General features: G+C 30.0%; 1 protein-coding gene across 9 annotated transcripts in view; it reads right to left on the bottom strand.

Annotated features, from left to right (window-relative positions):
* The window catches only part of LOC113512279 (atrial natriuretic peptide receptor 1), a 369824-nt gene that overhangs the window by 179483 nt on the left and 169312 nt on the right, over positions 1–21029 (bottom strand). The window contains exon 1 of one of the 9 annotated variants that reach the window (XM_052900297.1): positions 13264–13279. The exons of 6 other annotated variants lie outside the window; for them this stretch is intronic. The gene's annotated coding sequence lies outside the window, so the exon portion shown is untranslated. Of the gene's footprint in view, positions 1–12935; positions 13234–13263; positions 13280–21029 lie in introns of those variants that run through there. 2 more of the 9 variants (XM_052900284.1, XM_052900291.1) reach the window with 2 other exon arrangements.

The raw sequence follows: 21029 nt of genomic DNA, 5'->3' as shown, positions 1-21029 counted from the left end.
TAACAGAGTATACTGTTTCGCCCATGATACCCCTCATGCGTTGCCATTCCTGAGGACTCGAGTGTTATTTCTCTGTACCCAGTAAATTCGCGCCGTATCCCACCCTTCAAAGCTAAACATAGACATGCAAACACAACTGCTTTAAGGTTGAAACACGAATGGGACAGAGGTAACCAAGCAAACGACTTTTGTACAAAGTCTCCCTCTGGTGATCCTGCCTACGCTAACGACATATATTGACTGGCAAGGCATCAGTGAGGGATGATAAGTGAAGATGAAGACAGGTGAATTAGCCCATCGAATTCGAAAGATTACTTACACCTATTGATCAATCAATATGGAAAAAGTTACAATGGACCAATCGCCAACATTTACAAATAAATTGCTCACCTTCCTTCTCATATATTTTTTATAAGTCATTCGATTCGAAAGGAAGTACCGGTATACAAATCAGAAAGTAAATTCGTCTCGAACCAAAGTAGAATGCCCTTCTCATTTTTATATGTGAAATGAATATCGAGGGAAAGGTTGACGGAACGAATTATGTAATGCGAAAGTATATGACTGTAGGTACTTATGCAGGTCTATACTATAAGATGCATACTAAAACTAGTATGTATGTGAAGAATTTTAAACACACAAGAAACAAAGGAAGTATTTTGTATTAATAGCTTAATTCTTATAACGTTGATAAATAGATAAATATATTTATTTGCTTAAACATTGTGTAAATGTAAAAATACCAAGATACTTGTATGGTACTAACTCACTCGTTGTAACTGTATGTATTCTTATCCTTGAACGATATCAATTCTAAGTAGTAAAACCGTGATATCATAGAGTCGTTTTCTTATTACTCGTAAAATAGTATGTAATGTTTTATATATTTTTTATTCAAAACTCTTTCAGGGTTTATTTTAAAACAATTGATTATATACAAAGTTATATATTATTTTTTATTCTTAGATAACTTTTAAATTTATTTGATAGTATGTGCAGGTGCCTTGTGGCAGTCTATAAAAAAGCATATGTCCAGCAGTGGACAGTTAATGGCTGATATGATGATGACAATGATTTTGTATTTCTTAGTTGACAAGTTATAGACAGGTAATACATGAATACAAACTGCTGACTGGATTATTTAAGTACTTCTCAAACTTAATGGTTTGCTTTTACTATAATTAAGCTATACAGTTTTCTACATGCTATTCTGTAGCCTTATACAATGAAAAACAGAATAAAAATCAGAATAAAAATCAAACCGTCTCTTGCATATTTTATTTGCATCAGTAAAAGTCAAATTTCCAGTCTTCATAAGAGCTAGAAACCATAAGTAATTTAATATTTATACATAAATAACATTTTTTATCTAACTTGCGTAAATCTTAGAAAAAAAATTTTAAATCAAATCTTGATACGAGTACTTAGTATCAAGAACACATAATTCATTCCTGTACTAACTCCAACGATGGAGAGAAGCTAAATCAACGAGGGTAGAGACCCAATTTTCATCTCATGTTTCATATACGTTCTAGTATATGATACAGCTATCGCAGACATAAATTTAACCTAAACAATAGCTTGGTAACAAGTATAATAGTGCATAGTATAGTGCCACACGATCTCACCAGGCGCCTTGTCGTCAAGCTAGAATACTATATGTTATGAAGGACCAAGCAACGAACATCTGAGGTAAATCCGAGCCAATTGGGAGGGAAAGGGATTTTTAGTAATGGTGTCTACTGACCCATTGCCAACAATACACCCTATCAGGTCGACCTCCACGTGATTCCCCTGGAAACCATCGTGGTTAATTCTAGTGGAATTCGTCACGATGGGCTAACTAACTTGCTTTCATTGTCACCTATTATCCTACACTGGTTCTCCGCCAATGTATGCCGATAGCGCAAGCGGTGTTACCATTCCATTATCACCCATTAATAAAAATCCGAGCCAATTCAAAAAATTTGCTTCCAAAATTGGTTTGATCAGAATCAAACCCAAGACCTCATGATGTGCCTATTACTACGCCATAGAGACCATCATTCAATCAGTATCTAACTTATAATATTCGGCGTACTTTTTGTCTATCAAAATAAAATATAAAATTATACTATATAGGTAACCATAACTATACGAGTAATGCAATAAATATGTCAAGAATTTAACTTCAAACAGCTGATACCGCTAGGTACAATATATATATATATATATATATATATATATATATATATTACATAGCACTAATAAACAGTACTCAATAGATATACATACTTAAAAAAATACTTTTATGGGAAAATATCTTGTAATATATATTATACATGAATATACTCATGCTATATTATACACGAAATTGAGAATAATAGTGCTTTATATTATTCTCAATTTCGTGTATAATATAGTATATGTCATATATGTGTAAGTATATTTGTTATTTATATATATTTATTCGTTTATATATGTAATTTTAGTATGTATAGATAGAGAGTATTCTGACACTTCCCTATGGTTGATTGGGACAGAATGCTTTTAGCATTAAGTCCGCCATGTACACATATTTGTACTAATGAATAAATAAATATCCAAACCAATATAAATATATATACTAGAGGTAAATAATATATAACAGTATCTATATATTTAAGATACAATATATATATATATATATATATATATATATATATATATATATATATATATATATATATATATATATTGAACCAACAACGAATATGTTTAACGTCTAATATCCAATATTTAATGTCGAAATGAAGAACTCAATCGAAACGAATATAGATAATCGACCAGCACGGACGATATCGGAATGGGTATTGACCTTGTTTCCACCATCAATGCCCGGATGCCGATGCAAGAGCATTCAATATATAGATATTAGAGCGATACTAACATTACCCATGCCTAATATATGCTCATGAATATCGAACCCACTACCATTGAAAAATAAGACAGTGTGTCAAAGCGCTAAACCATCAAGGTCGTCAAGTGAATACATTATAAGATTTATTTCTTAATTATTCCTTTGTTTATAATGTTACAATAGTGTTGACTATAATCAACAAATAGACATACAATAATATAAATCTACGTTACTTTATTTGCAATTCTGATATATTCATATTATAGATAAATCATTAATTACTCGAATTAACATAATTATTATTACAGTATAAATATATTCCGTATTGCGTTGTTGTAAAATATTTTAATAAATACAAGCAGACTTACTAATAATCAGATATATTTTAATATTCCCAGGCAACTACTAATAGCGAATCTAATATTTGAAAATACATGTATACTAAAGTTATATATATATATATATATATATATATATATATATATATATATATATATATATATATATATAATACATAATTATCCAATAACAAATACTCCCACGCTGGCGGATTTTGGCTTTTTATCATTTTTAATTTAAAAAGTACTTTTCTATTTTATATTAAAAAGAAATTGTAGTCCCAATTACAAGCTATATTAAAATATATTCGCTTTATTTTTTTTTTTACAATTGACTTCAAAAAGAAAAAGGTTCTGAATTAAGATATATTTATTTATATTTGTTACCTCATAATACTGTCAGTTATTTATTATTGCAACATAAATAAAAATATACAATGACAAATGAACAATTCAAGTGAAATACAGTAACATAAATACAGATTGAAATATACACATAAAGATACAAAAGGCGGTCTTATCGCTGGGGCAGTCTCTTACAGACAACCTTTGGTTAAATGAGAACAGATAGAAGTGGGCAGGTGGCGCGAGAGTATTTGAAACCTATATGAAAAAAAAATCTACTTTTATCTAAAAGAATATACTTATAAATCTGCTCAATATCAAGCAATTTTATTAAAATCTATTCAATAGTTTAATTTTTAAATCGAAATAACTGGTTTCGCCACAATTGAAGCCGGTTTTTTGTGGAACGGAGTCTTAATTATTCTTTAAGCACTCACATTTTCAAGTCTTTTAAAGGAAGCAATATTTGACAAGGCAGGTAAGATTTTTTTATACTAAAGATATGAAAATATTATAGTTATCAGATAGCTCATTTCTTATTAAACGGAACTCGTCACCGTCACTCTGAGGGGAACTCGAAATCATAAGTAAATAACATACAACATAAATGACACAGCTGTGCTTGTATAGTACTGTTTCGATGGATTAACACCTCCTACGTAGTTGATTATATATTTCACTAGTAAACTAACTATTGGCCGTAACTTTTTATGTATGATTTCAACAGTTTCCTCTTTAAATTGAAATTTTCAAAAATACTTCTTTAGTGGATTTTTGCGTTATAAAATAAATTAATGTTTAAAATTTGAGCTTTATGGACTTAATAGTTTACATCATCGTTTTCCTACCCTTATCCCAATTATTATTTGGGATCGGCATAATATGTTTTTCTCTTTCATTCTTCTCTATTCGCAGTCATATCCGCATTTACTCCCATTCTGGCTTTATCATCTTTCACATCCATTTCTTTTTAGGTGTTAGTAGTTTTATTAGTTAGTATATTAATTAGTCAATCAAGACGAACGATTTTATAAGTATAAATTAAAATATATATTTACCAACCTAAAACAGAACACCAACAAAACTTTAGTTGGATACTCAAAGAAACCACACAGTATTAGAACTCAATCTTTACTTATAACTTTTTTTTATATTACTTCTGGAAATATTATTTATATTTATATATTTATATTAATTAGGTATTCAAACAAACAACAACAAAAATCAAAATTCAGAACTGCTAATGTTTAGATAAGAAGTAATTTTATGACTAAAATTTTCGATTTTAGAACTCAGTTCAATACCCAATAAACTATCAGCCCTGCACAATTATCTCTCAGAATCTTCACTTGTAAAATATATAATATTGCGCGTAGAAATATATAAATAAGTAGGTTTCTACCCACTGCTTCATCATCGACATGAAATTTGTACCAGATTTTAAGTTAGACCTCCAGGAACACAACTATGAAAACCGCATCCAATTTGGTGGAGCAAATTTTGCGTGATACCACTACAAACATATAAACATTTTAGTATTTATTGGTATTGGAGTCTTAATAAATTAAGAACCCTCGTATTATTTTTTCTTAAATGCTTTCCAATGGTAAACACAGTCTATTTGCTGTTTTATTTTTCAATAGTAAGTAATTTTTAAGGCTGCAAAATAATATCCTAAACATAATACTCACTTAAACACTGAAAATGACAATCTTTCGTATTTGAACTCCGTTAATGTTTGCAACTAGTTTGTGTCCAAAATAGGGAACAATCTAATCCATCGATTGGGGTCTAGTAAACTTAGTTCAATTTAACTCCGCAAACTAGCAACCCTGCACGATCACCACACAGATAATCCTGTTTGCTGCGCTTTAGTAATTCCAGAACACGTTACGTACGTAATAAATCTAGTTTTCGGTAGACATGAGGGATATCGGTACCACTCCAATGTTTACATATCTAAAATATTGGATTCTATTCTTGCCGTAAGGTCCCGGCATTGAATAGACAACAAACGTAAACATCGTAAGAAACAACTAAAGGAACTTAATGATTGAAGGATGGGCAGCAGCATCCCTCTTAAAACATCACCAAAGCCTAACTACGGTTGCCAACCCAGCTGCCAAGCGTGTCAACTACTAATAAAACCCTTCTTATGGGAGAGGCATATGTTTAATAATGGACAGTGAACAACTGACATGATGATGATTGAATTCTAATTGGACATTGATGACGGAAAAATGTCATCACCATATCCCATTTCATCCCACGATACAACCCATACTGGCCAAATATTTATATTCATTGGATGTGTTTAGTGACAGGAATGAAAAGTAACCTATATACATTGGGGATGTATACAGGTTAGCGCTAGAGAAGTATTTTGGAAAATTTCAATTTAAAGATTATAAATTTCCCGAATAGTACGCGTATATAAATTTAATAGTAATTGGTTAAGTCGTTAAAGTGGTATAAAGTTACAAACAAACTCACTTTCACATTTAAAGTAAAAAAAATCAACTAATATTTAAATAATTTTAACTAATTGTTTATAATTACTCCTCTCCATCCAAAGGTTGCCTGGAAGAGATATCGCTTTTAGCAATAAGATCACCCATTGTTTTCTCATTGTGATTATTTCTTGTAATTGTTTATATTTATAATAAGTTTACTATTGTAATCTTTTGAAGGAAACAATAAAGAGTATCTATCTATCTTATATTTAATATATCCGTTATAGGACCAATATATAGATTATGTAACTATATACACTATATATCGCTTATCCCTAGTTTTACTGTATCTTAGTGTCTAGATCACTAGTTCAGGTTCACAGTGTTTGCAAGATAAAGTTAAGCTTAATGACGGATTGAGGCTAGATCAAAAGAGAAACGGTAACATATTAGGGCTGAATCTAAAAAACGGATGTGTAATTTATTCTTTCTATAATACTTAGAATAGCAAACAAGCTGACAGCTCATCGGATGATGGTAAAAAATAAAATCATTTATATCACAGAATACTGTGATATCCATGGTATTTCCCATGCGTTGTCGTTCATAAGAGTTGTGGTAATACCTTCTAGAATATATATATATATAAATTTCTTATATTGTTAAAAATTTGCACAGAGGCATAATGTACACGCAAGAAATATAAACCTCTATCATCTAAAAATTACCTGCATTCTAGCAAAATAAATTCATTTCATTTTTTTCATTTCATTTCATTTGACCTTCGTAACTTATAGTTTCACTACCATATGCCACTCTTAAACTGAAACACAGCCATGAAGGCAATACTGCTTCAAGATGGAATCGCGGACGAAATAGAGGTACCCATGTAGATGTCTATTATATATGAAAATAAAATTCTGCTATTATTTTTTATGAATTAAGTATTTTAATAATTAGACAAGTTATTATTTTTTAAAAGAATGGCAAATCCGAGTCGGAAAGTCTGGCTCAGTACCATCCCTGATCAAACATAAACCCAAATCCATTAACCTCGATAAAGCTCGATGTAATAGATCTAGACAGTAATTCATCCCGGACAAAGACTTCACAAGTTACAAATCCGCTCCCACATGAATATTTCTTGAATATAGTTTATTAGATTTAGCTCAAATATACAGGAATATAGGAATTTAAACAATACTAGTTCCAGAAATTATAACTATTAAAAAAATAATTTTGTCTCCTTTTGTCAGGAATTAATTAATATTAAGGACCCATTATTTACATGCCAATGTATAGCGCAACATGCGCTTATGGTTTTTCAAACACCATGTATCTCAAGTTTCAAGTGAATAATTAATTAATAAATGAAATAAAGAGCATGTTTTAATGTTCCCAAAGAGGGTCGACGTCAGGCAGGCAACCGATCGTAAAACTAAAAGCCAAATCTTTTTGTAATATCGATAAAAACATATTACGCCGACTCTAAATAATAATTGGGAGAAGGGTAGGAAGACGATGATGATGATGAAGATCATGTTTTAAGAAAAGTGTGAAATATAAAGTGTAAATAGTTATAAGGGTAAAGCAAAACCTAAAAAGTAATAAATGGACTACGTGAAATATGATATGGCCGGAATGGAAGTGAATGCAAAAATGACTGTGACTAGAGATGAATGGAAGGGGAAAATATATCGGGCCGATTCCAAATAATAGGGACAAGGGCCAGAAGAAGATAATGATAATTTTGACATCTTAATGACCTCTGTGGCTTATTATTATTGGCGTGATTTCCATAGATGAGGCCCCATATTCGAGTCTATTCAGACCAATAAAAGGAATGATTTTTTTAATTGATTTGGGTTTGAATATTCTAGCTTGTACCTCCAAACATCCATTGCCTCGTTCCTCATATCACAGAATATCTCGTAGCTTGAGAACCAGCTCGGTTGGTATGTGGTATGTTGCCTATTTATTTATTAATCTTCCTAACGGATTGTTTTTTAAAAAACTATTGTTAATACTATCATTAAAATATTTCTGTGGAATAGAGTCTTGTTGTAATTGCATAAGAATCATACAAACATCTCCACAACTTTTCATATTTATAATATTAGGAGGATCGTTTTATTCTCCCATAGCAAAAAGTTATAAATTAATCCGAAATTAATGAACAGAGATAAATGCGGGTAGAGAAATCGTGTAGATTGAAAAATGTTTGAAAGCTTTTAACGTGACTACATCTTTACTAATATTACACATGTGAAAGTAAGTTTGTTTCTTTGTTACCACTTAACGCTTTAACGACTTAATCAATCACTGTAAAATCTTTTATAAACATACTATATGAAGAAGGACATAGGATATTTTTATCCCAGTCAGGAAATATATCTCGAACACGTGAAAAAAGTCGCAGGTAAAAGCTAGTACGTATATAAATGAACTTTTTCAATTATATTTGATGGGGGAAAGGAATCGTTAATGGGCCTGTTAGGCCTCATCTAACTAGCCCATTGTTTCTAATATACCATATTAGGTCCTCCAACATCTACACGATTCCCCTGGAAAACTTAGTGGATAATTCTTGAATTTGATACGATGGGCTAACTAACCTGCTTTCATCCTCACCTATCATCACTCACTGGTGCCCCGCCAGTACAGACCGATAGCGCAGGTGGGACGATCATTCTATTTTCACCCATAAAAGTAACTACATTTGATGGAAATGTGTTCAGCTTCCAAATTAAACGGCAATATTTCTTTATCCTACTAATGTAATAATTTTTGTATATCAATATTCTTATTGCATTCTTAGTGCCGCGATACTGCTTTATATTATACTTTTACACAGTTATAACATATATACTATATATATATATATATATATATATATATATATATATATATATATATATATATATATATATATATATATATATATATATACACACACATGCATACATACATATACATACATTTACTCAAATACACTTGAACAACTGAACGAATTTAACTAATCGAATATACTTTTATCCTAATTTATCTAATTCATGGTAAGCAAAGGTACATGAAGAGAAACACAGAAAGTAATTACTATATTTCTAAACGACGGAGATTCTTAATTAATCTGTGTTTCTATGCACGTGTGCGTTTTTTATAACACAGCCAGAAAAAAAGGGGGCATGCTACTCACATAATGATATTTTAGTGGCTTCCGCCGCCTATTAGCATCCACAACACGGGAGAAATTGTAGATGTGCCGCGGACCTTTTGAAAAACGAATATTCTCTTTTTTGAAAGTTTCAATTTAGTGTCGGTCTAGAAACACTACTGCTGGGATTTAATACAAAAGAGTACCCCGCATAAAATGGGCCACCCCGTCCTCTTTCATGTGTGAGACCGAGGGATGGGCATCAGTGTCCTTCTTTCTTAAAATATTACCAAAACCTAACTGCGGTTGTCAATCCCCCTTATGAGCGATGTGCGAAGTCTTTGTTGCCAGCAGTGGACAGCTAATGGCTGATGTGGTAGTATTCATAGAAATCCTATTTTAATAAATAAAATGTACAGGAATTATGTTATTGTTTTAGTGTTCCAATAAATATAACTTCGCCCATTGTGCAAATAACGATACAATTGAACTTTTCGTAATATTTTTAGACAAATATTTTTTGTATTTGTATCTTGTGAAGAGCAATTTACTTCGACAGCACTTAATTTCCTTTACATTTGTATTGCAACAAGCCATCACATTCTATATTGTACTTACTTTTTGTTTTTTTAAACTAGAGTAATTTTTTTTATACCACAATGATGGCAAACAAGCATACTATAATACTAGGGATGTCACATGTGCGTTTCTAGCCCTGAAGAAACCTTATTATACACTTTTTAAGAACCTCATACTTTAGTCTCTAGGGTAATCCACAGCAGAGAGCTCATTCCACAACCTAAGTATCTATATAACTATATATATATATAAAAGTGGATGCAGATTGACTGACTGATATATGTATCATATATCAACACACATCTAAAACTGCTAAGTCTATTATTTTGAAATTTTTTAGATAAATTCTATCATAGAGTAGGTAATCCATAAAGAAGAAATTCGAAAAATTCAACCCCTAGAAGAGACGAAACAGAGGTTGAAAGATTATATGGAATTTCGTCACTTTAGATGTTAAACACACGTGAATTGTAGAAGAATAGATAGATTATCACACGCGAATAAAGCCGCGGGCAAAACCTAGTTAATAGATAAATATGGAAACTATAATTTAATATTCTATATCTTTAAGCCCATCACTATACACTGCACTAAATTTATATGACATTATTATAATTTTATCTTAAAGTATGTAGTAACTTGTATAAGATATATAGTTACTCAAACATTAGTATTATATTAACTTAATAAGTAATAAAATTTAATAGAAAGAAAAAAACACATCTGCAGTTGCAATTTGCAATCAAAATTATGGCAGTAAAAAATTTGCATACACACATAAAATGTACGTACCTACACTAAATTGTTTTTATGGAAACTCAAGTTTTAATAAAAACCTTGAATACAAAACATTACTCCGTATCAGGCTATTTGAATAATCTTTTGATTAAGATATTTTTTTGCTAATAAATGTAATTTTATATTCCCTTTACGGCAAAGGTATAGGAAATATAACCTAAAATTATAATATCCACTATTAATAATAGAATTCGAGTTATCACTTCCCTAAAGTTTAACCGGGAAAAAAGGTTTTTATGTTAAATATGTCTTCTAGCAACTACTAACAAAATCTCCCAAATGGGAGGCTTATGTTCGGCAGTGGACAGTTAAAGGCTGATATGATGATGATGATTTCTTCTATTCACATTACATTACACATACATTATTTCTAGAACTATACATGAAAATTCATCGTACTACAATTATTATATTCGATTTTCATCTTGCAATCCTATTGCGGAATATAAAAATCGCTTCTAAAAAACGGGTTGATCGTAAAAGTGTGAAAATTTGAAGTTGTATGTATTTTTCAATGCTAAATCATAATATAAATAAATTAATCAAAATAAATAAGGGGTGGGTTACTCTTATCATTGGGGGATATGAAAAATAGATGTTGGCCGATTCTCAGACCTACCCAATATGCACACAAAATTTTATAAAAATCGGTAAAGCCGTATATATATATATATATATATATATAATAAAGAGGAAAGATTTGTATTTATATATATATATATATATATATTCTAAAGAATAATTAATACTATGTTAGGTAATATGAAACATAGATCTCAATGTCTTTAAAATGTCATTGAATAGACGCTATGGCGTCTCATCCATCATTCAATATAAATAGCTTAGCATAACGTTATAACATTATATTGATTTAAAAGATAACAGCTTAATTTTAGTGTTTAGTCATTTTATTTTTCCCACATATAAAGATGCACTTTTTATGCAAATTTGTTAGTTATTGAAGAAATTAATTAAATCTGTGTTAACAGTTGAAATTGACTTACTTTTTTATAAAAAAATGTCTATTATATATAAAAAAAAAACTCAAAGAAGAAAATTGTCGTTAAACTTTCGCGTTTTTTTACATACATTTCAATTTATTTTGGAGGCTTAACGCAACCCGATTACGGGTAAAGTACCTACCTATAAACACGTCGCGTTATATCCCAAAAATAAAATTAAATATATGTTAAATATATGTAACCAAATAATACTATATTCAGTTTATTGAATAAAATTATATATTACTTGCGTAGTACCTATTTACGTTTCTAAGAAAAAAATATATATATAATGAATACTAAATATCTAGTCATAAGTGTCTTATTATATTTATATAAAAATGGAATTTTTATTTCAAGTACAAGAACTCAACGTAATAAATCTTTTTTGTACCTATTACTTGCGTAATAGCATACTTGTGAAAAAATTATAAGTAATACTGAATACGTAGTCATGAGAAGGGCTAATAACATTGTCTCTGCTTATTTCGAATACAAAAACTCAACAAAAAGAAATATATTAGTATATAAATATTATATTTATTAATTTATATAGTACTTACCTTACACAAATATTTAAAAAATATATGTAATTAATACTCGACATCTAGTTGAGATAACAGATAATTGGTTAAAAGATACGATGTGTACTTAACTTTTAGAACATTTGTATCAAGTTCAAAAATTCAAGGAACTAAGTCTTTTAATGTGAAAATATTGCATATTAAGTTTATTATATCAATTTATGTTACTTGATTAACAAACATAACAAATTAATGTAAAAAAAAAACGTATCTTATAATATATAAAATTGAAAATTCTTTTTAAAATACAAGTATTCAAATAAAATAGTCTTTTAGTGTGAAGTTATTACATGTTCAGTTTGTTGAAATAAAATTTATACATTACTTGTATCGTGCTTACGTTAAATATAATAGCCACTGCCTAGTCGAGATAAGAGATAATAAAATTGTCTAAAATATATCTTATAACACGTTAAAATAAAAGCGGAAATAGATATTATTATCGTGCATATAAACTCGTTTTTACTGCACATAAAAAGATCCATTCCAGCCACAACGTAAATTAGTATTCACGCCATTATATTATTTGGTAATGATATAATTGGGACTAAAATTCGTCATGTGGCCTCTACATGAATAACAACCAATTTGGCTTTTTTTAGACGAAAACCTGTTTCAACAATGCTACACCGTATATTTTCAGTTTGAATTTCAGAATTCTTTTGTATGTAAATTCGTTTACGCGACACCGCGCGATGTACATTTGTACAGCTGAATTCTTACAGAAATAATAACGTGTAGAATAACGATTATCGCTTTCGTTTGATACGGGCAAAATCGAAAACAATTTTCCAACACTACAAACCATCGGTATTATTACCGAAAAACACTAAAAGCATCACTTTATTATTATTATTTTTTTTTTAATTCACACACACTTATAACTTTTTAAACACAATTCGAATAGAACTCGGTGATTCAAAATTTGAACACAATTTTTTATGGAATCTGTGGTTTATTTCATCGAGAAAAAGTTTAAGTTGTTAACACGCGTGTTTCCCGCGTAAACAGTATGGCGACGCGTACACCCCCACCGGCCTGAACATTAACACTGGCTGGCTAGAGTGACTAGTGACGTGACACCATCGCGTCGGGTTACCGAACGCGAAATCTCTTTACCGTCGTAACCTTACCGCGACCGGTTCCATTGGAGCCCGTTAATATACTACCAAAAATAACATCGACAATAACAAAAACGTTTATTTCCATATTTTTTAAGAGACTTTACCTTGTAACATAGACACACGCGGTTACATTTGTCATAATAATATTTATTTATTCAATGATAAGCAAAAATCAATTATCACTGTTGTTAAACTGGCCCTTATCTAAATAAAAAATGTAAATAACAGTTATACTTAAGTCTCAAGCAAAAACATGAACATGCATAATAACAATGAATCTACTAAATCGCACATAATTTTAAATTAGTTGCATTAGTTTTATATACTGTACTTAGTAAAAAACTAAACCACATAATTCAATTTGTTTTTGAGTATATTTATTTATTTACTCTTTATTGCATCACTTAATGAATATATACAAATAAAATAGAGAAATTACCCAAAACAGTATCATCATCCCAATCATTTGGGGTCGGCGTAATATGGTTTTATCCATATTACAAAAAGATTTGGTTTTTAGTTTTCCGACCGGCCACCTGCCACCCAAAACAGTATATTTTGGGTAAATTCTCTAAAATTGTGCGAATTGGAAACATCTTTCTATCTTTCCTATAATACGCGTACTAACATGTCTTAATATATAAAAATCTAAGTACGATGAATTTTGACAAATATAATATCTGAAACTGATCAAGCGATTTTAATGACTATATTTAATGTGTTTGTTTTTTTTTTTGATGGGTGAAAATAGTATGGTAACCCCGCCTGCGCTAACGGGATACGCTGGCGGAGCATCAATGAAGGGTGATCGATGAGAATGAAAACAGGTCAGTTAGCCCATCATGACGAATTCATCAGGGATTAACCATGACAGTTTCCAGGGGGAACCGCGAGGAGGTCGACCTGGTTGGGTATATTGCTAGCAATGGGATTCTCAGTCTCCATCACTAACAATCCCCTTCCCGCCCTAACGTGTTTGATTTAACTTGATAGATACAATGGTTTTTCCCCCAATAGATAGGTAACTTAAATACAAAACCGAACAACTTCTTGCGGCTTAGTGGTCAGACTGTTTTATATATATTCTTTATTGCACTTGTAGATTACAATGTTAATGCATTTATAAATATTGTGAGCAAGGGTGGACTTATCTCTGACAGAGATCTCTTCCAGTCAACCCAATGCAGTTAGAAAACATGTTGCTTGCTGTTTTGTTCTATTTGAAATTTTTCGCTTCATCATCTTCAGAAGTAATAGTTTTTTTTTACGTTTCTAATCATAAATCGGAAATTACACGGCATATATTTAAAGATTGTGTCCCACAAAAAAAAACCGACTTCAAATATGGCAAAATCATATATTCTGATTTAAAGTCTAAATTGCTGAACCGACTTCGATAAAATTTCTATGAAACCAATATATAAGTTTGTCTTTTCAAATAAAAAAATAATTTTCAAAATGTTTTTAGCTAACAAAATTATGAGGTAACAAATATAAAAAAATACAAACGATCGATTGAGAATCAATCGTTTGTATTGTGAATCTTCTTCTTTCACTTTCTGAAGTCGATTTTTTATGCAACTTAGAATGATAAACGAGCCGATAGTCATTTCAACTAAAAAGGAAAAAAGTTTTAGAGACCACAAATCAACTTTATTTTTTCAATTATTAATTTTGTAATATGGATATGTGAACAATATCTGTAACTATTTCAAACTGGTAACATAACAATTGCGGAGATTATAGTACTATAACGGACGGATAGTCTGACCATAAGGCTTCCTTTGTACCTTCCGTTTTAATATCCGTTGTGTTTCGGTTTGAAACGTGGGATATGGCAGTGAATTTACAGGGTACAGAGGAGTAACACCTGAGTCCTTACAAATGGCAACGCATGAGGGTATCATGGGTGAAACAGTATACTCTGTTATGTCCATGGTATGGCTCATGTCTATAGGCGACAGTTACCACTTTTCATCAGGTGGACCGTCAGCGTGTTTGCCATTCTAAGTTGCATAAAAAAAATTAAAACAAAATGCGGCACCCAAATTATATGACGCGCGACATTATCACACTAATTAAACTAAATATGCATTATGAAATTAAACCTTTACACGTTGAAATGTTCTTAAATTAATGTTGTGTAACTAGTTTATTTTTACACTAATGTCATAACAATTTAAACTTCAATCTAACAACTTTTTGATAACAAAAAGTTGTGAAACTGAACCACTACACAATACAATTATAAAGTTAAAGTTTAAATTTAAAGTTAAACATAATCTGGTTACCTTTATCACTCACAGTAATAATTATTATTATTGGGGGTGGCAATGGAAACCAGGAATAGGAATTAAAAATATATGTATATTGCTAAAGAAACTTAGAAGACTTTTTTTAATGGATGAAAAGGGAATGGTCACACCGCCTGCGCTATCGGGATACGCTGGCAGGGCACGAGTGAGGGATAATAGGTGAGATTGAAGCAGGTCAGTTGGCCCATCATGATAGATTCATCAAAAATTGGCCACGATGTTTTCCAGGTGGAACCGCATAGAGGTCGACCTGTTAGGATAAACTGCTAGTAAAGTGTTTGTTGGATCTTACTACTAACGATCCCTGTCTACCCCATTTTAGAAGACTAGGATCGTGAAGGCCGTGAAGGGCAACTAAAAGGAAATAGAGATGCATGTCAATTTCGAATTTGGTAAATAATAATAATAATATATGTGGCCTGTACCTGTATTGTTGTTATTACTTGTTATTACTTGACTATTTTCTCGGAACACGTTTTAAACGTGACTATTTTTAACGCCTATAATAAAAATAAATGTGTACACAACTATATCCATGATGGGGTAGGCTCGCTGTCAACAGTTCTTAGAAATGTAGACATGGCCAGTGTCTTTATTTTTATTATTATTTTTTTATTTCTAACAATAATACACAGCTCTCTTACAAAACAAATTACATGTTGTGTCTCTTATACATACAGCCAATAAAGAATTTAAATTTTATAAACGAAAATTATAAGTTTAAAATAAGTAAGGTAAGTTAAAGTGGGTATGTTTTAAAGAAATAATAACAAAGAGTATCTATGTAAACGGTTGATTAATATATAAATATAAATAATATCTATGTTGCTGCAATTCATTAATAATATTAGTTTAAACTCAAACTAAGAAAGTGTACTATACAAACATAGCAATAGGTTCTTTTTTTATACGACTTAGAATGGCAAACAAGCTTACGGCCCACCTGATGGAAAATGGTAACCGTCGCCTATAGACATAAGAAGTACCATGGACATAACAGAGTATACTGTTTCGCCTATGATACCCCCCATGCATTGCCATTCCTAAGGACTCGGGTGTTATTTCTTTGTACCCTGTAAATTCACGCCATATCCCACCCTTCAAACCGAAACACAACCATATAAACACAACTGCTTCACGGTAGAAACACGAATGGGACAGAGGTACCCAAGCAATCGACTTTTGTACAAAGTCTCCCTCTGGTAAAGTCAAAGGCAGTCTATGAGGGAGGACTTTGTTCAGTAGTGGATAGTTTAACGGCTGATATAATGATGATATTTAGAGAGTGCGTTCTAAAGAGCAAAATACTCTACATACTTACATTTCTCAGAATTGTTGACATCGAGCCTACCCCATCATATATATAGTTGTAGCCATACTCTCTTTTAATGTTGTCGTTAAAAGTTTTCCAAGGAAAAAGGACTTTCTGACAAATATGCAAAAGATATTTTTTACAAACACTAAATTATTTCCTATGTGCATGTTTAAATCATCCTCATCATAACAATCATGAAATATCCACTGATGAATATAGGCGTCTCCCTATTGGGGAGTGTTATATAAAGGAAAATTGGTGGAATATTGACCATCCATAGAAAAGAAAGAAGTGGCCCATTCTATTTTGAGACTACATGGCAATTCTATAAATATATCTAACCATAACTTGGATTCATACACATTACACATATTTATCTGAAAAATTAAATTAAACTAATAAACAATATAAATTAAACAGCTTGTAATTGTTCCCGCGGTTTCACCAGCGTGGATCAGTACATACAGTATCTTATATGATATAGCCTACCTATGTACCAAATTTCATACAAATCCGTTTAAAAGTTTTTACGTGAAAGAGTAACAAAAATTTATCCATCTACCCATTCTTCGTTATAAACTTTAATAAGACTTAAAAATTGTGTAATTCCGTTATTTATTCGATGTTCATAAATATGAACTATCCAATAAATAAAATAAAGGCTGCTCTATGACCGACTCTATCTAACTATATTATGCTTAAAATAATAGTTTAAGGTTTTAATTGATCTGCTAGGAAGTCTATATTATCATAAGAACATTTAAAAATCGAAGGGCACGAAACCTTTTTAAAAGTCATCGATATCCACAAACGAAATCAAAAGGCACGAAATTTTTCTTTTTTCGAGTAATAAATTATTACTATATTTCGAACAAATTTTGGCAACTTGGTATAAATTTCAGCAGCCCTACATACATAGGTAATTAATTTTAAACTTTCCCGTTGTTTACACATACATTGAGTACACTATTCCGACGCTTCGACGTGGATTGCACCACGACGAAACGTCAGCAAAAAAGAAACAGGTGTGTTGGTATGTACCTGCAAAAAAAATTCATCGCGTTAAATTCCGATAGTGTATTTAAAATATACATACATAGGTACTTTTACGCATTAGTGTCCTTCTATGAGATTCCAAACAAGAATTTTTTCCAAGCATCGCGTCTCTGCATGTGTTTATCCATAAGAATATTATAAATGTGAGAGTGTTTGTTTGACGTCTCTTGGCACCTTAACGGCTTAATCAATCATTATAAAATTTGGTATAAAGATTGTGCACGCCAAATAGTGTCTGAACGTGGGCACACATGGTTTTGATGGCTTGGTAAATGAAAACGAAAATTACTGAATACAAAAATCATTTCCTGATTTATTTCTTGTAACTCACTGATAATTACAATATCAAAGTGCATTTTATCTGTATAATTATATATCTTTATTATTTATTGAATTACATTGCCGAGATATGTTCGCTTCCTCGAGCGTAAACGGAAGAAGTCTGATTCATAGACAATCCTAGTTGCATTTTTTATTAGATCATAGACTATTAGCAACTGAGATTCTTCCCGTTAGGAATAAATTATAATTAAATGAACTAAATATAAAAAATGAGATTTAGACATGTCGAAGCGTATAATATTACGTAAACAAAGGTACTATTTAAGATGCAGAAGGACATAAACTATTTTTTATCTCGTTCAATGAACATAGTATCTCGCTCACACAGACTCTTTGGTAAAAATTAATAATTAAATAAATTTTAATTATGGAAGTCGCTTTTCTATGAACAAAAAAGCCACAGATAATAAAATTTCACAATTATAACAAATTTATAAATATCATTAATTTTAAACTTTATAATATTATTAAAATGTATTCAAATAATGTCATTTTAGAAATATTGCTGCAATTCAAAGAGAACTATATTGTTCAAACAAAACCGGTTTTTCGTCGTCTAAATATAGGTTATAAGTAGGTGTAATTCTTCATGGCCAACATTTTCCAATAGCAGCCATTCGTTTAAAATACCATTTGATAATAAACCAGCGTTATAAATACCTACTATAAATAAACTGGGTACTTCCCTATTCAATTATTTTGAATTTTTTCCTTATTTATTTTGAGAATTCATAGGCTACAGATTAAGAGCAGTACTTAATTGATCTTTTAACTGGTGACTCTCAATTGCAACTTCATTTTTATATTTTTTGTTTGTCTATTTTCAACCGATTTAAAAAAAGAAGGAGGTACTTAATTTGGGTTATATTTTTTGTTTGCCACCTCAGAACTTCATGGATTAAACCAAATAGAAAAATTATTTTTTATTTAAAAGTATATATTTTTATTTAATCAATATTATCAAATAATCAATCAATATGTTATGATTATAAAAAGGCAGATAGTTTTTAAATAATTTCTTAATTAGAATATTTTTTTAAATATATTTTAATGAAACTGATCATCTTTTTGTGACGGAGTATCTTTTTTAATCAACTTTAAAGAGATTCTATATGCGATATTAATGGCGAGTAACATATTTTTAAATAACTTCCAAAATGGAATGTCAGTTGTCTTTTGTCTTTTAAATAATTCCTTTCATTTAAAGAGTTTTTACTTTCATGTAAGTATCACAATAAATTTGTAACATTATGTTTATTAATTTATTTGTGTTTTTCTTAATTTATAAAGAATACAAAAGTACCTATCAATTAAGCAAATGGCCCACTTAAGCATTAATAGGTCGAATTGCTCCAAATATTCTTCATAATTTCCTTATGATTTGTCAAAATGAAGAAAGATTGACTGAATTTTTTTGTTCGTTTATTAAAAAAAAAAAACCAAAAGTACCCAAAGGACCCGCAATTTCAAAACCAAAGACTAATTGCCAGTCGTTCTAGTAAATGATACCCATTTCTATTATAAAAGAAAAATTATGCGGACGCCCTCATATTTTATTAAAGTGAAGTATTCCAGTTTTTCGTGATTGCTCATTACATTTCTGCAAAGATGTAGCTGAAGGAGCGTAGTAATTTTTACAATAGAATTTTATGACAGAACTAATATATTTTCTCTTTGTTATAAAAATTATATCATACTGATATTATAAATTTTAAAAATTTTCAAGACTATTCATAATGACTGACTATTATAAATAGTACGTAGTAAATTTATTTATTTTTTATTAAAGAAAAACCGACAGCTAATTAATTTAATTATAAAACAATGTCAGTAAGGATAAAAAGCCAATTGTATTCACAAATTAAAACAAAATTTAACTAAATGTATATAAATATATATTAGAAATAAGGTAAGTAATAAATTATATACATTTTTTTATTTCTATTTCATACATTATACATACATTTTTATTTTTATATTTTATTATATGTATAAAATTATTATTTTACATTAGAAATATAGAGCAGTAATTCTCAGACCTGGCTTCATACGGGTAGATAGAATTTTCAAAAATAATTAATGTCCTATATTACTTAACGCTGATAATGTAGCTTTCTATAGATGAATTAAGTGAGGAATTTTAAAAATTAGTTGAGTAGTTTTTGAATTCATCCATTACAAATAAACAAACAAACAGTATATTTTTTCCTCTTTATAATTTTAAGACTTTGTTCGCATATTCTTTCTTTATATCATATGTTTATTTTTTACGCCATCTATTGTCAACTATGACAAAAACAAATTAAAAATACCAAAGATTTTTAGATACGAGAATTTTTTTTTCCTTAAAATATATATTATGTTATGATGATATATATGACCCAAATTTGGTGCTTTTTTTTTAATCATTCAAAATACCAAATTTTTAATATAGGTATTTAACAATAATAACCGATTTTTTTAGCAATATTAAATAATTGTATTATTTATATCAAAATAAAAATACGTAATTCTCCCAATAGTAGGTAGCACACAAATTACTAAAAACTCTTTCTTAATACATTATAAGTATTTTATGTCTGGAAAGTGATTTGTTGGTCCGATATTAAACTTTTATATCTGAAGCTATAAAATCTAGTATTTTCCGTGACACAAATATAAAGGAAATCGAATAAAATTGTTGACGATTGTTTATTGGAAATTGCAATATCTACAAGAATAATAATGCACTTTAATGCAATATCCGC

This window comes from Galleria mellonella, unplaced genomic scaffold, assembly GCF_026898425.1.
Source record: "Galleria mellonella isolate WM207_F2 unplaced genomic scaffold, CSIRO_AGI_GalMel_v1 utg1267, whole genome shotgun sequence".
NCBI lineage: Eukaryota > Metazoa > Arthropoda > Insecta > Lepidoptera > Pyralidae > Galleria > Galleria mellonella.
The sequence above is the reverse complement of the archived record's forward strand: the minus strand, read 5'-3'. Positions and strand labels throughout refer to the sequence as shown.